General features: G+C 58.6%; 1 pseudogene; it reads left to right on the top strand.

Annotated features, from left to right (window-relative positions):
* Positions 1-3321: 3321 nt before the first annotated feature.
* On the top strand, positions 3322-16950 carry LOC141915819 (scavenger receptor cysteine-rich type 1 protein M130-like; annotated as a pseudogene).
* The last annotated feature ends 292 nt before the right edge of the window (positions 16951-17242 follow it).

Below are 17242 nucleotides of genomic sequence, written 5' to 3'. Positions count from 1 at the left end.
CTTGCTCGAGAAGGGTGGAGATATGATAATTGAATTCTGAGAAGGGCGGAGACCCCTGAGGCAGAGGTGGAGGAAGGTGTGTTAGTAAGCATAAAAGATGACTTCTGGACAACGAAAATTGGAAGCTTCCCCACCAAGGACCACAACGATCGACGACGCAGCATCAGCTGGACCCGGGACCGTTAGGACGTCGTGAGATCAGCGGTGGTAGCTATAACCTCTCTCCCTCTTCTCTCTAAACTTAACTTTACTTTTTTCCTTTGTTTCATCCATCTCTAACTATCGCGTGCCTCTTCACAGGCAACCGAATAAAGATTCACTGTTTGATTACTGCTATTCCCTTTGGTGTTGGTCACCTTAATTTTGCACTTTCAAGATCGTAGCAAACGAACCATCACGAGTCCACCGAGTGGACTGTGACATTAGGTTGATAACCTGATTGAATATTTCCAAAAGCTCTGGCTGACTGAGTGAGGTGAGGAGTCAGGCGTGTGCTGGGACTTGTCCAGGTCCGTCTGAGCCACACCAGCCAAACCCAGTCTGCTGTGCATGTCATGTCAAGGGATGGGGAAGGGGGTGGTGGTGGATGTATTGAATACGGTAGGAGCTGAGCAGGATGCACATGATATGGTATAAGGGGTGGGGATTACACTGGGTCTGGCTGCGATGGAGTTAATTTTTTTCTCAGCAGCCCCTATGGTGCTGTGCTTTGCCTTGGAGGCCAAAACAGCTTTGATAACACCCCAATATCGTCATTGTTGCTGAGCAGTGCTTGCACAGCTTCAAGGCCTTCTCGCCTTTTCCCTCTGCCCTGTCAAGCAGGAGGCTGGGTGTGGCAAGAGGCTGGGAGGGGACAAAGCCAGGACAGCTGACCCCAGCTGACCAAATTGATACTCCACACCATATGACGTCATAATCAACAATAAAACTGGGGGAGTGGGGGGTGTTCTTCAAAGTATCCTTTGCTCACAGTCTGGCCGGGCATCGATCTCCTGCTCTGAGTGATTGCTGCTCTGCTTACTCAACTGTTTTTATCTCGACCCATGAGATGGTTTCCCTCACTTTTCTCCTTTGAGTTTCCTCCCCCATCCTGCTGCTGGGGAGTGAGCAAGTGACTGGGTGGGGGCTGCCACACGGGATTACCCCACCACACGAGCACACAGCAACTAGGTTGGTATGTGCTTGCGAGGCCACTGGTGCCTTAGTAGATCACAGGCTGGGAGCTGGCACGTGGCTTGTGTAAGTGCTTGTGAGATTGCTGGTGCCTGAGTAGCCAATAGGCCAAGCGCATGCACATGACTTGTGTCAGAGCTTGTGAGGTCACTTGTGCCTTCTTATCTTGTAGGCAAGCAGATAACAAGTGGAGGGATGCGTGGTGGTCAGGTCACTGGTGTCTGAGTAGCTGATTGGCAAGAGGGAGACAAATGCATTGGGTATGTACTTGTGATGTCACTCTTGGCTGAATAGCTGATTGGCCAGGACCAGGTGCATGGCCTCTACAGGTGCATGTGAGGTCACCAGAGGCCGAATACGTCAACAGCGAGAACATGGCAAGAGGTGTATATGCACTTGTGAGGTCACTGGTGCCTGAGTAGCTGACAGGGCAGGAGCAGGCATCTGACATTGTACTGGTTTTGGCTGGTGTAGAATTAACTTTGTATTTAGTGAAATAGTGAGCGAGGGACTGTGTGGGGCTGAGCTGCTGGCTGGTGTTAAACCACGACAAGTACATGTAGGTTGTTTTGAGGTCACTGTTGCCTGAGTAGCTGATAGGGCAGGAGCAGGCCCATGGCTTGTGTCTGTGCTAATGAGGTCACTCACGCCTGAGTAGCTCATAGGCCTGGGGTAGGCCCACGGCATGTGTAGGTGCTTATAATGTCCCTGCTGCCTGAGCAGCTGATAGGGCAGGAGCAGGCCCATAGTTTGTGTCAGTGGGTTTGAGGTCATTGGTGTCTGAACAGCCGATAGGCCAGCAACAGGCCAATATCAGAGGTAGACACTATGACATCACCTGTGGCTGAGTAGCAGATAGGGCAGGAACATGCCCATGGCTGTGTGTGAGCTTGTGATGTCACTGGTGCCTGAGCAGCTGATAGGCCAGGATCTGTCCCATAGCTTGTGTAGGTGCTTCTGATGTCACCTAATGATCTTTAGACTGTGCCCAAATATGTATTTTTTGGAAGAACCATCACCAGCAGAAGTCCATACACTGCACACATGTGTGACAGTGTGACTCATGCACACACAGCAGTGGCAGCAGGAGGGTGTGAGGTCACTGTCAGTGTAACTCATGAGCACACAGTGGTGGCCATAGAAGGGTGTGAAGTCACATCACTGGTGGCACCCCATGGCCGTGGGGCTCAGCGCAGAGCGGCCGTGTGCATCAGAGGGGCATCTCAGGGGCAAGAGCTGACTGGCCCTGTGTCTGCAAGGCTGAAGGAGCAGCCCCTGCAGCCCTGGCAGGAGCTGACGGGGTGGGGGGGTTTGGGGGCACCGCAGGGATGTGCCTGGGCTCGGCGCCAGGAGGAAACCACAGACTTCCTGCCCGGGCTCTGCAGGGGTAGCGCAGGGTCACGTGGGCTGTGGTTTGTGCACCTGCAGCCTGCAGCTCCCAAGCCACCTGTGGGGAATAACGGCCCCTCGGTGACATGCTGAGAGTCAGGGATATGTCTGAGCTGTGTGTCTGCTGCCAGGACAGGGACATGACCCAACTACAGCTCCATCTCATTGGAAGGGACCTTCCGTGGGGCTCTCCAGGGAGGGACGGGTGAGCCAGTGCTCCTGGGATGGGGCTCTGGCCTGGGATAAGGCCCTTTTCCAGCTGCTGCTCCCAGCACAGAGGGGTCTGAAGCAGGGGCAGGGGCTGTTCCCTTCCCTTCCTGACACAGCACCCGGTGCAGTCCCAGCCCTGTGGTTCCCATGGCATGGGGATGGCTTGAAATTTGCACCTTGGGCTATTGGTTGGGCCCAGTATAGGAGATGCTCAGTGCTCCTGGTCCACACAGCAGGGTTCAAGGCATGAAAAAAACATTTCCCCCACTACAACTGACCCTGTCCTGTGACGCCCCACTGCTACAGTGACGTGACACCTGCAGCGGAGCCATCCCTCATATATGGTCATGAATGGCACTGGAGAAGTTCATTGGAGGGCTGGGCTGTGTCGGAGGGGAGATAGATCCCGATAATGTCTAAAAAGGGGCTGCTGCTTTGATTGGCTACTCTTGTAGCTGGGCTGGCATCAGCAGAGATATATTGCCCTGTCATCGTCATTGTCCCCACGAGTCCCCAGGAGCTGTGGCAGGTAGTGTGGCGCAGCAGGGATGTGCGGTCAGAGCAGGAGGCTCAGGATGGGCACAGAGGGACTCCTGTCCCCTCAGATGCTGTGGCTGATCCTCTGGGTACAGCTGTGCAGGGGTAAGTGCCATCTCCCTTGTCCCACAGCACAGGGCCAGCAGGAACCAGCGTGGTCATTGGGATCTGTCGGGGAATGGGGATTCTTTGCAGGTGCTACTGAGAGAAGGGGCAGAAGGTGCTCAAGTCCCTGGACCCTGTGCCCACCTGGGTGGGAGAGAGTATCATCTCCTTCTCCAGGGTTCCACAGGGCAGCCTGTGCTTGGCTGGATTCACAGACACCCTGTCCTAGGGTATCCTTTGGTACCCCCTCTTCCCTAGAACTGTGCCTTTGAGCCAATGGTGGCCTAGTGGGTGATGGCAGCACCCAGAGATCCCCCCAGGGCACTGCCAAGCTCTCAGGTGCCCCGAAGGGTTTGTGTGCTGCTCCCTGCCCCCTTGTTCTAGGGGACCCGTGACCCCACAGGGGCAGTTTGTACCCCACCGAGAGCATCTACCATAGAGGGACAACCTGCCTGGGGTCTGGCCCAGTGCAGGGATTGGGCTAACACCAGGGGTGAGGAGGGGATGTGGGTGTGGGGAGCTTCTGGATCATCTCAGTAAGAACATGGAAAGCCCTGGGCATGGAGGTGGGTTTGGATGGTGCTGGGGCAGGCAGTTTGCATGGGAAGATGCAGGCCTGGGCACATGGGGCTGTTCAGGGGGTGCTGGGGAGGAGCAGATGCCCAGTGACGGGCTGGGCAGTGTGTGGGTGGCCATGGGCAGGTGGTAAGTAGCCACTGGGCTGTGAAAAGATGCCTTGTGGTGGGATGGCAAATGACCCAGCAGGGCCAGAGCTGGGCACCCCCAGCCTTGTGAATCTCATGAAAATAGAAGGGACCCCTGAAGTGCCCTGGGGGCAACCTGGAGGGGAGTGGGCTCCCACCCTGGTCCCTCTGACTCTACCCTGGCAAGGGGTTCCCTCAGACCCACAGTGCTAGGGCTTGGTGTTCTCCTGACCCATCTCATGTTGGTGTTTGAAGGTGCTGCGGAGGTGAGGCTGGCGGATGGCGGCAGTCGCTGTGCTGGGAGAGTGGAGGTGAAACACAGGGGCAAGTGGGGCACCGTGTGTGGTCGTTACTGGAGCATGAATGATGCAGCAGTGGTTTGTAAACAGCTGGGCTGTGGGTCTGCTGTTGGAGCTCCTAAGTATGGACACTTTGGGCCAGGTTCTGGCCCCATTTGGATGGATGCTGTTGGCTGTAAAGGCATCGAATCTGCCCTGTCTGACTGCACACACAGAGGATGGGGTAAACATAACTGCATTCATGCTCGTGATGCTGGAGTGATGTGTTCAGGTAAGGGGACAACCTATTCCCTAATCTGGGGCTGGTACAGTGGAAGGGATCTGGCTGTGCCCTCAGGGAGCAACAAGCGGGTGCTGGAGCACAGCACAATGTGGCCGGTCACACTGCCAAGCTTGGACTGTCATTGCTGATGTCCCCAGTCCCTGGGGAAAGCTGAGAGGGACCCTAAACCTGGGTGAACTAACCCTGCCACAGGGTCTCAGGCCCCTTCAGTCAGTGTCTTGGGCTGCAGATTAACCTTCCATCCCTGCCCCAGTGTGTTCACTGGTATCCACTGGTCTCCACCCATTCTGCCAATTCCCAGCCAGCCATGCTGAGGGTCCTGTGCTGGAGAAACCTGCAGGGGACTTTCACAGAACACCAGACCTTGGAGGAACGGCATGAGATGGTTGGTCCCCGTTGGTCATATGCCCTCACAGGCATGAGTACCTCAGTTGAATGAAAAGGCCTTTTCAGAGAGCATGAGCGTGGGGCCCTGGGCAGAGGAGCAGGTTGGCACACAGCCCTTCGCCTCCTGTCCCCAGGGCTCAGCTGTATGATTCGGCACTGTGAGGCCTCAGAGCTTGGCAGCTGCTTAACTTTGGCTGCTCCCTACTGCATCACCGCGTGCCCAGGCTGGCACTAGGACGTCCCTGGGGCTGTGACAACCCTGCAGAGACACGGCCCCATACAGGCAGTGTTGCCTTGCTACCCAAACCCTCCTGACTGCCCACAGCTCCCCACACTGCCCCATGAAACAGGGGCTTTGGCCAAACACACTGATTCTTATCTGTGCCTGCTCTTACCCTCTGAGCCAGCGTGAGCCCAGGGGCATGTGCGGGTCTCCTGCCCTTCTGCCTTACTGTCATTTTGGGACCTGTGCACTCTGGACAGAGTCCTGTGTCCCTGGCTGACGACATCCCCTCAGAGCAGCCATTGGAGGGCTCTGGACAGGCACCAGCCATGGTAACAGCTGTGCCGATGCTGTGCTCAGTGAAATCTCCCTGCTAACAGGAACCTCCTAAAACCCCAGAACACGCCTGGGAGCGGGTTCTATTTATGGCTGCATCAAGATGATGGCCCCCCCTGGTCCCATACTCTGCAGGGATGGAGCAGGCTGCAGCAGTCATTATCATCTGGGACATTTCTCCTGGACCCAAACTGCGCACACCTCTGCGGTGCTGGGGGGACCATGCCAGGCAGTACAGGGCAGCAGCAGTTTGAGTGGTGCCTGGTGCTGCGACAGACACATACCCTTGAGTACTCTGATGGTGTAGCGAAGGGGTGCAAGGGGGCCGGGATGTGTTTGTGTCACCAACACTCCACCAGCAGCTTCCTCTGGGATGTGTAATGGGTGAATTGGTCACGGCTTGCTCAGAGGTGATGTGGGATGTGGGCATGTAACTGCCAGAGAGCTCTGGGAACTCCCAGCTGTTTTGGGTTTTTTCCAGGATTTGTCCGTCTGGTGGAAGGGAAGAGCCGCTGCTCAGGACGTGTGGAGATCCATGACGGGGACCAGTGGAAAACTGTCTGTGATTCCCACTTTGGTCCCAAAGCTGCTGATGTGCTCTGCAGGGAGTTGCAGTGTGGCACAGCCCTGCCTGTCCCTGGAGGAAGTCCCTTTGGAGAAGCGGTGGGTCCCATCTGGGATGGAGAGCTGCAGTGTGTGGGGAATGAATCCCTCCTCGCCTCCTGCCTCAGGGGGTCCCCCAGGGACCAGCCCTGCACCCACGCAAACAAGGCTGTTGTCAGCTGCACAGGTAAGGACTCAGGGAGGGGTGTTGAACACTGGGGCTGTGCTGGGGGCAGGGAAGCAGGGCAGGGACCTTGCTGGCCTTGGCGTGAGACCAGGAGGGGTGATGTTGTCTTCTGCAGTGTTCAGTTATGCAGGAAAAGAGACAGAAGCCAATGTCCCACTTCTGTTCTGTCCTCAGGAATTTGGTGCAGGGCTGCAGAAAGGTTCAGGATGGGGACAGAGGGACTGTGTCCCCTTAATTACTGTAGCTGCTCCTCTGGTTGCAGTTGTGCAAGAGTCAATGCTGGCTGTGCTCTTACAATGTGCTGGGGCCAAGGAGCACCACAGGGATCCCTCTGGAAATGGGGCTTCTTCCCGTGTGTCAATGTGACAAGGGGGAGAAGGTGAACAGGTTCATTGACCCTGTGTTTCTCTGAATGGGACTAGGGCTTTTCTGTTTCCAGGGCTCCCACGTTTGTGGCTGTTAGTGCATGGGTGTGTCCATGGATTTGCCATCCTTGGGCACCCTTCCTGGAGCCCAGGCTCTGCCAGCTCCATTCCTTGTGAGCTGGTGGTGGCTTAACTGGTGGCTCTTTGCTCTGTTATCCCAGAGGCACAGTCAGCCTCGGGGGGTACCTGGGAAGGGGTGTGGGCTGTTCAGTCTTGCCCTGGTGAGACCCAGCCTGAGCAGGGGTAGTTTGTGCTTGTGGAGGCAAGGGAAGAGGGGTGTCTGTTCCCACAGGCTCACAAAGAGGTGGCCGTCCTGGGGGATCCTAGACAAGGGCAGGGCTAAGCTTATGCCTGAGGACAAGGAGGGGCATGGGTTGGGAGGCCTCTCTGGGACCATCATGTTGATGCACAGGGCACACAGAAAGGCCTGAGGGTGGAGGATGAGTTGGGAGGGGCCCAGGGCAGGCTGTGGTCCAGGGGAGCTGGGGGCTCTGGGGAGGAGCAGCCGTGTATGCGTGGAGGCGCTATGGTGGGGACAGGTCTGTTTTCAGGGTGCTGGCTGGGAAGGAGCAGGTGCCCTGGGTGGGCATGGGCCAGTGGCAGGAAGCTGTTGGGCTGGAATGAAGTGCCAAAGCCTGTGGAGCCACAAACGACCCATCACCACTGGAGCTGGGCACCCCAGGCTTGCACAGCCCATGAGGATAGCAGGAACCCCTGAAGTGCCCTGGGGACAGCCTGGAGGGGAGTGGGCTCCCACCCTGGTCCCTCTGATTCCACCTGCACAGGGCTTCCCCCAGACCCACAGTGCTGGGGCTCAGCGCTGTCCTGACTGTTCCTGTGTCAGTGTTTGAAGGTGCTGCGGAGGTGAGGCTGGCGGATGGTGGCAGTCGCTGTGCTGGGAGAGTGGAGGTGAAACAACATGGCCAGTGGGGGACTGTGTGTGGGAACTCTTGGGACATGAAGGATGCAGCAGTGGTTTGTAAGCAGCTGGGCTGTGGTTCTACTGTTGGAGCTCCTAAGTACGGATACTTTGGGCGAGGATCTGGCACAATTTGGATGGATGATGTTGGCTGTAATGGCACTGAATCTGCCCTATCTGACTGCACACACAGAGGATGGGGTGTAAATGCCTGCACTCATGCCCATGATGCTGGAGTGATCTGTTCAGGTGAGGGGACAAGCTATTCTCCATCTCTGGGGTTGGGATTGTGGAAGGAACCTGGCTGTGCCCTCAGGGATCAACCGTCAGGCACCAGAGCATTGCCCAATGTGGCTGGTCACACTGCTGAGCTGGCACTGTCATTACTGGTGTCCCCAGTCCCTGGGGAAAGGCCAGTGGGAACCTGTCTAAGGGTTGCCCTTACTGTGCCTGGCCCCTGAGGTGCCACAGATGAACCCTCCATCCCTGTCCTGCACTGTCTGTTGATTCCCATCTTTCTTCTCCTGTTCACCCAGGACCTGTCTGTCAGTGCTGATGGCCAGGTGCCTCCATACCAGAGGAACCACAAGTGACTCATGTGGCCACGCACAGTCCTGGCCAAAGGCATGATAGCTACTGTTGGGTTGTATCCCCTGGCAGACATGAGTCTATTGGCGGAGGCAAAGGGGTTGCTTGTAGAGGAGAAGCACTGGGCTTGGGCAGAAGAGCAGGGTGGCACGTGGCACCTCGTTCCTCTCCCAGGTCACCCCATGAGAGCCTGAGCACGGGGACATGGCCCCTTCCAGGCAGTGCTGACCTGCTGCCCAGCCTCTCCTGCCTGTCCCAGCTTCTGGCTGCTAGGTGCCATGGGGGATTTGTCAGAACTTACTGTCTCTCCTCTGTGCCTGCCCTTGCACCGGGAGCTCGTGTAAGCCCAGGGCTGTTCTTCTGTCCACTCTCCTACTTTCTGCCCAGCCACGGGCAGGGACGTGCATGCCCAGCAGTGCACTCTGGCCGTGGCTGAGAACCTCTTTTCTGGGTAGGTGCCTGAGCAGGTTGGTGCACAGCCACCGAATGCAGGTACAGCCTCACTGTACTTTTGCCCTGTGATGTGTCCCATCTCCTAGCAATGCCCCAACAGCCCAAGAGCCCTGTGGGAATGGGGTCCACTTCTCGTGGCACCAAGGGGTTTCTCACTCTTGGTCCTGAGCTCAATGGGGCAGAGCAAGCTGCAGCACCCAACAGCGCGGGGGCCCATTTCCCTGAACCCCAAGTGCTCTGGGTGTGACAGTGCCCCCAGGGACCAGGTTCTCTGGGTAGTGACAGTGCCCAGGGACCAGTACTGGGCAGCCCAATGTCCTTGGGGCAGCAGTAGTTTGTCTGAGACATTCCTGTGGCTGTGGTCGTTGGGAGAGAAGCAAGCCCACAAGTGCTGTGCTGATTTCTGAGGAGCAGCAGGGTGAGGGGTGATGTTTTTGTGCCATCAGCATCCCCTGAGAGCAGCTGGGGATGTCGTAGGGCTTTTTGTCTGTGGCCACCTTGGGGATCAGTCAGGGTATTGCCAGAGGGCTGTGGGAACTCTCAGGGGTCTTTCGCAGCTCCAGAATCTCTGCAGCTGCTCTAAGGAAACAGCCCCTCCTGAGGACGTATAGTGATCCATGATGAGTACCTTTGGAAAACTCTCTGTGACTCACACTTTAGTCCCAAAAGCACCCACATGGCTTACAGGGTGTGCTGTGGGTCTATCACAGACACACACCCTTGAGTGAGGTGATGGTGCAGCGAAGGGGTGCAAGGGGGCCGGGATGTATTTGTGTCACCAACACTCCCCCAGCAGCTTCCTCTGGGATGTGCAATGGGTGAATTGGTCATGACTTGCTTGGAGGTGATGTGGGATGTGGGCATGTAACTGCCAGAGGGCTCTGGGAACTCCAAGCTGTTTTGGGTTTTTTCCAGGATTTGTCCGTCTGGTGGAAGGGAAGAGCCGCTGCTCAGGACGTGTGCAGATCCATGACGGGGACCAGTGGAAAACTGTCTGTGCTTCCCACTTTGGTCCCAAAGCTGCTGACGTGCTCTGCAGGGAGTTGCAGTGCGGCACAGCCCTGCCTGTCCCTGGAGGAAGTCCTTTTGGAGAAGGGGTGGGTCCCATCTGGGATGGAGAGCTGCAGTGTGTGGGGAATGAATCCCTTCTCACCTCCTGCCCCAGGGGGTCCCGCAGGGACCAGCCCTGCACCCACGCAAACAAGGCTGTTGTCAGTTGCACAGGTAAACACTGGGTTGTTGAACACTGGGGCTGTGCTATGGGTTGGGCAACAGAGCAAGGGTCGTGCTGGGCCAGGTGTGAGGACAGGAGGGGTGGGTGGGGTTATCTACAGCATGAAAATAGTGCAGAAGGAGAACAAGGGCATGTTGTCCCTCTGGCCTCTCTGCCAGCTACGGAGGGTACAAGAGCACCAATCCACCCTCTTTCCTCCTCCTCTCTCCCCAGAGTACACAGGGTTCAGGCTGGTGAACGGCAGCACAGTGTGTGCAGGGAGGGTGGAGGTCCAGGTGCTGGGGACGTGGGGGACCCTCTGTGCCTCCCGCTGGGATCTCTCGGATGCCCACGTTCTCTGTCGTCAACTCAACTGCGGGTTTGCTGAGTCCATTCCTGGAGGAGAGCATTTTGGGAGAGAGACTGGCCCTGTCTGGAGAGACTCATTCCACTGTGACGGGACTGAAGCCCACCTGCAGCAGTGCCCAGTGACCACCCTGGGGGCCTCACCGTGCTCCCAAGGGAACACTGCTGCTGTCATTTGCTCAGGTGAGTGCCAGAAGAATGCTGCATTAAATCCATCTGTCATTTGTGTGCAACATGGCCACCCAGATCAGGGGTCCCGTGGCCATACCAGGCTGACTTTCTCCCCGGAGAAACCCTGGCTTCCCCAGGAGCCATCTGGAGGGCTTTCCCTGCTCAGAGTGAGCGCTCCACTTTGGGAGAGCTGAGGACTGAACAGAGGCAAGCATCTGCCCCCAGGGCAGTGGCTTAGGCACCAGCACCACCGCCAGGCCTGGGCTCCACTGTTCTCGTACTGTGCAAGGAGCCCTGGACAGGGCTGCAGGGCTCTGCCCCATCCCTCTGGCTTCAGTCACCCACATCCCATCCCCACAGAGAGCCCTGCAGAGCCTCATCCCACCACCCAGAAGGAGCTGCCTGGGTGCCCCCAGCAGCAGCAGGCCTGGGTGTGAGCTACAGAGAGAGCCCACGCTGTGCCCTTGCTTCTCATCAGCACAGGCTCAATCTTGTTCCGTTTGGTGGGGAAATGCCCCCTTGCCCTGCTCCCTGAAGGGTGCCATGCTCCCAGTGCCACCCATGGCTGTGGCATCTCTGCTCTCCCCAGGCTCAGCCAGCTTTGGATCCCTGCGGCTGGTGGGCGGAGGGAGCCGCTGCGACGGACAAGTGGAGATCTTCCAGGACGGGGTGTGGGGCAGAGTCCTGGATGACCAGTGGGACGTGCAGGAAGCCAGCGTGGTGTGCCGGCAGCTGCAGTGTGGGGAGGCTGGGACTGCCTACAACCCCCCAAAGCCTGAGCGTGGGACGGGCCTCGTGGGGCTGCGAGGGGTGCGGTGCACAGGGCACGAGGCCAACCTGAGCCTCTGCAACACCTCCCTGCCTGAGAGCGTGCTGGTGGCAGGGGTTGCAGAGGACGTGGGAGTCATTTGCGGGGGTGAGTGGCACTGCGCAGGCCCCCCCAGGTGACAATCTGTGCAGGCAGACAGTCCCTGGCAGCAACTGGGGTTTGTACCCGCTGCAGGGAGCTGGTGGCTGCGGCTGGTGAACGGGGCCGGGCGCTGCGCAGGGAGAGTGGAGATCTACTACCAGGGCATCTGGGGGACTGTCTGTGATGATGGCTGGGACCTGTCTGATGCTGCCGTCGTCTGCCACCAGCTGGGCTGCGGAGGGGCAGTGGAGGCAGCCGGCTCTGCTCGGTTCGGGGAAGGCTCCGGGCAGATCTGGCTGGATGGTGTGAACTGCTCTGGGGCCGAAGCTGCTCTCTGGGACTGCCCAGCTGGGCCCTGGGGACAGCACGACTGCGGGCACAAAGAGGATGCGGGAGTCATCTGCTCAGGTCTGTGCCAGGAGCTGTGGTGGGAGCCTGGTTCCTGGGGAGGCCAGGACGTGGGGAGAGCCGGGCATGGCTGAGGTGGTCCCTGGCTGCCTCTGAGCTCCTACCTGAGCCCATCCTGTGGACACACATGCATGGGCACCCTCAGTCCCACTGGGGGTCCTGGGGAGTTCAGCCACCCCCGAGGGTTAGCAGGAAGGGCAGGGGTGTCTGTCCATCAGGGACTTCTCTCTGCCCCTGGGTGCAAAGGGGACGTTTTGGCCCTGTCCTGCCTGGCTGAGGGCCTGGGGGTGCAGAGGTGTCCTGGCTCCCACAGCCCCAGGGCAGCCTGTTCCCCCTTTTGGGGTCTTTTCCTCCCAGAGTTCATGGACCTGAGGCTGGAGAACGGTGACGGCTGCTCTGGGCGCCTGCAGGTTTTCTACAACGGAACATGGGGGAGCGTTTGCTCCAACTCGATGACTCTCAACACGGTGACACTGGTGTGCAAGGAGCTGGGCTGTGGTGATGGAGGATCCCTGGAAACACGCCTGACCTCTGGCGCAGTGTCTGGCCCTGCCTGGCTGGATCGCGTGCAGTGTGGGGAGAGAACCAGCTCCTTCTGGCAATGTCCCTCCACTCCCTGGAACCCACAGTCATGCCAAGACCTGCGAGAGGAGACCAACATCACCTGCAACGGTAACTCTGATCCTCCCAGGTACTCATGTCACCCCAGCTCCTGCTGCCTGCTGGCCATGGCCAAGCACAGATAAAGAGCCTGGAGGGACTTTTCCTTTCCATGTCAGACCATGCTGCTGCCAGTGGCACAAACATGACCACAGCCACACACGTCCAGCAGCAGTTGCCACCCAGGTTGCCAGCAGCGCCTGGGGGAGGCAGAAGCATCTCCAGGTGAGGTCTCAGAAGAGACCAGACAGGTTTCAGAAGAGCTTCCCCTCCATAGACAAGCTACTGCTGCGCTGTGAACCAGGGTGCTCTTGGGGCTGAGCACTCAGGGTCCCCCCACAGTCCTGTGCGTGTCCCCTGGATGACTGCAGTTCGGTTGCTGCCATGACCAAGATGGTACAGGGAGGCACAAGCAGAGCTCATCCTCGCTCTCGTCTGCATGATCCCCCAAACCAACTCCTTCACCACAGTGTTTCCTTCTTCAGGGGGACGCCCAGAAATACCCCTGGCCCCATTGGCCCCGTGCCCCAACTCCACGAGCTGCACAGGTAAGGAGTTGCCCCTCTGTGTCTGGCAGGGCTCTGCCTGCTGTCCTGGTGCCATGGGAGGTCTTTGCCTTCTCCAGCCAGGGAGAAGATTCGTGCCGTGGGCGGTGAGGATGAGTGCTCGGGCAGAGTGGAGGTCTGGCACCGTGGCTCCTGGGGGACGGTGTGTGACGACTCCTGGGAAATGCAGGATGCCGAGGTGGCATGCAGGCAGCTGGGCTGTGGCCCTGCGGTGTCTGCCCTGCATGAGGCTGCATTTGGGATGGGGATGGGCCCCATCTGGCTGGAACAGGTAGAATGCCAGGGGACGGAGCTGTCCCTGCAGGACTGCTGGGCCCAGCCTGGGGATGGCGGTGTTTGCCGGCATAAGGAAGACGCTGCCATGCACTGCTCAGGTGAGTGGCAGGGCTGGGACCTCTTGGTAAGGCATTGGCAGGGAGCTGGGGACGTCCATGAGGTCCTGACATGGCCTCCGACCTCTCATGAACAAGAATGTTCCTGCAGAGTGCAGGAGGCTGGTGCCAGGCAGGGAGCACCCTTGGTTGAACTGGATGTCCTCTGGCCACTGCCCATGGGGTCCTGCAGCCCCAGGGCTATCCCCTGGGCTGCCTGTGCCATCCTGCCTGCCTCCCAGAGCAGAGGTGCTGGGCCCAGGCCTGGCCTCCCTTTTGGGCACTCCAGGAGGAGCAATTTGTGTTGGATGTGTCAGGGCCACCCAGAGACACCCCATAGTGTGCTGAGGAGGAGGCTCCCTGCTACCTGCACACCCAGTGCCTCAGCCCCACTCTCCTTTTCCTCCTCTGCAGCTACACGAAGGATGACAACATCCCCACCCCAAGCAAGTAAGTTGTCTTCCCCCTGGGGCTGGGTATCCTCGGGGCCAGGCCGTGACTCACAGATGGATGGAAGGGGCTCCTTGTTGGGGTGTGAAACTCTCTGGAGGAGGCACTGGGGTGGTGGCAGGGTGTGAGGGAGAGTTGTCATTTAGTCAGCAGTGTGGAAGCTTCCCCACACTCACTCCTGGGGCCCTACAGCCTCTGCTGCCTTGTGTGATGGGGTCAGGACTGGTGCTGCCTCCACCTCTCCCAGGTCTAGTGCTGTCCCTTCCCTGTTCTCTCCCCTGCAGTTTCCACCCGAGGCCGTCGGACCAGCAGCGGGAGAGTCTCAGTGCCTGTCATCATCTGCATCATCCTGGGGGCCCTTCTCTGCCTGCTCCTGGCCCTCCTGGCTGGACAAGTGCTGAGCACCAGGGCTGCGCGCAGAGGTGGGTCCTTCCCCAGAGGTCCCAGGGGGAGATACCTCCTGGAATGTCTGTGGGGTGCTGCAGGGTTGTCAGCGAGGGTCGTCAGCAGGAGCACATGCAGAGTAGGGGAATGAGACTGTGTGCTGCCACCTTCACATGTGCTGCCCCACTGAGTGCCTGTCCATGGGCCACCAGCAGCAAGGGCTGGAGAGAGCCCAGAGGTGGGGGGAGGTAGTGAAGGGGCGAGGAGAGAAATGGCAGAGTGGGGATGGCCAAGGCTGGCAGTGCTCTAGGTAGTGCTGGAGGGGGCTCTGGGGCAAGGGAGATGCTAGAAGGAGTGTGAGGCAGCAGAGTCCATCACCATGGTGTCAGGCCCCAGGCCTGACCCTCTGTCCAGGCCTGCCCACCCCCAGGACAGGGGCCCTACTATGGACCCATGGGGCAGACAGGGGCAAGCTCCAGGTGCAGACGAAATGTGGGAGCTGCTCCAGGGTGAGATAAGGGGGGCATGATCCAGGGGCCAGAGGGGCATGAGCGCTGTCTTCAAAGGGATGATATGAGGGTGATGCTGCCCCAGAGGATCTCCACAGTGGTGTTGCCCTCACGGGGGATGTGGCAGCCGTGCCTGGGCAGCACAGTGGGGCTGTGCTGTCAGAGCAGTCCTGGGCTGGCCCAAGGCAGTGGTTTAGGGGAGCACAGTGTGATCCCATGGCCCCTCTGCCTGTCCCTGTGCCAGCCCTGCTTCTGTCCCCAGGCTCCAGGAGAGCTCAGGAGCCCTTCCTCGAGGCCGTGTATGAGGAGATTGGTTACAGCCCATCTTCGGAGAAGCAGGCCAGGTTTGGTCACTCAGGTGGGTGTGGGTCCTCCCTGAAGGCACATCTGCAGGACCCTTTCCCCTGGCCCCAACCCAGAGCTGATCCCCCGAAGCCTCCCAAGTCCATGGTCCCTCCGGTGCTTGGACTGTGGGGTATGTGGGGAGAGCATCCAGGTCCTGGGCCCAAGAGAGAAGCTTTCTCCCAGTCAGCTCGGACTGTCCCAGATGGACAGCCCCTCTCTTCCCATCCCTGAACCCCATGTGGCACCTGACAATTGAGGGAAGGGGCTATCTTAGGGCAGCTCTGGAACACCTTTGAGACAGGGTTGTCCCGGGGGAGCAGGGTGAATTCGCAGCCCTCCTCCCCATGCAGCCCCAGCTCTGTGGGTCCACCTTCCCCGGCAGCACTGACCATGAGCCATGTCAGTGGGGCTTGCTCCATAACACCCGCTGTGCTTCTCTCCAGGCTCCTCTTCAGAGCAGTCCCTGACCCAGCTGCAGCCCTACCCTGGGGTCAGCGAGGAGGAGGATGGCCTGGGATCAGCACCAGGTAACGGAGGCAGGAAGGGGTTGATCTCCCTGCAGACACGTGATGTGGACAGAGGGGTCACTGAGTGTCACCACTGGAGATGGGGAGGACATGGCTGTCTCCTGTGGTGCTGCCAACCCCAGTGTCTCAGCCCTGTGTCCCTGAGCATCCTCCCGTCCTCTGCTCTGCAGGACGTATCTTCTCACTGTCACTAGCTCCCCTCTCCTTTCAGATGTCCTTGTCCTGCCCAGAGATCACCCAGAAGATGGCTACGATGATGCCAGAGAGGTTTCTGATCTGGGGGAGGATGCTGTGCCCAGGCAGGGAGAGTGGGAAATGCCCAGGATGTCAGAGGAGGGAGCAGGCCCCAGGGATGCACCCAGAGGTGAGAGGGAAAGACAGCACTGCCTGTTCCTAGGGTGACATCCCTGATGCCCCCCAAGTCACTACTGTATTGAGGCCCAGACCTCCTGGGAAGGGGGAACCTGCCCAGGGAGTTTTCCTTGAAAGGTCTGGAGGTGGGAGAAGGAGCTGAATGTGGTGAGGAGCAAGGAGGATGGTGGAGTTCAGATCCCAAGGGGTGAACTGAAACATCCAGCCTTGCTGATTGCAGGGGGCAGTCCACACTCCCAGAGAAGTGCCGAGGTCCCTGGAGCTGAAGGAGACACCTCATCTCTGTCCCCAGGGAGCATGGGCTATGATGATGCTGAAGAGGTGTCTGTGGCACATCCCCATGAGGACACAACAGCTGTGACACTGTAGGTTGGTGCACAACAGTCCCTGAGCCCCAGGCCAGGACAGCCCATCCCTGCCCTGCAGCTGGGTGCAGCTGGGAGGGAGGAGAGGTCTGTGCAGCTGGGAGAGCTGTGAGGACCAGGGAACCAACTCCCTTGACCCACGGGCAGCAGAAATCACCTGGAGTTTCCTCTATTTTTATTCCCATTTTTATGCTGTGCATCCTTATTTGTTCTTATTAAAAGTCTCTGGGGGCTTTGACCCAGAGCATCTCCTTGCCTGCCAGGTGTCAGGGCATCTTCCTGAAGCTTGGTCAGGTGAGCAGAGAACAAAGACACAATGGTAGGGAAGGGCCATGTCTCAGGGACAGCAGACTCAGGTCAGGTTGTGGGGCTGTGAGAGCCCATGGTCCCTGGGGAATAATCTTAGTGACAGAAATATTTCCATCCTGCTGGCCACAGGCAGTTTCTAGACAAAATGTCTCTCAATAGGCCCCATGATGTACTCCAGTGGGAGCATCTATCTCCTCACTTGAGGGTTCCAGCTGCTCTTTCCTCCAGGCCCTGCCTCGGCCACGCTTGTCCCACAGTGCAGAGGCTGCCATGTCAGGGGAAGCCCTGGGATTTGGCTCATAGAAGTGAGCCTAAGGTGGCCACAGGGCCCGGAATACCCCAGCCAGACCAGGGGGGATTGAGGCCCGCGGATTACCTCCCCCAGTGCTTAGGAGGCAGCTCTGCTCCCCAGTGCCCCAGCACAGAGTCCAGAGCCACTTTTTGGTCACATGGGGCTGGGATTCCCTCTCTTCATGCTCTGCCAGGACCCATCTT

This window comes from Strix aluco, chromosome 27 (assembly GCF_031877795.1).
Source record: "Strix aluco isolate bStrAlu1 chromosome 27, bStrAlu1.hap1, whole genome shotgun sequence".
NCBI classification, from domain to species: Eukaryota; Metazoa; Chordata; class Aves; order Strigiformes; family Strigidae; genus Strix; species Strix aluco.
Note: the sequence above shows the minus strand (reverse complement) of the source record. Positions and strands in the feature narration are given on the sequence as shown.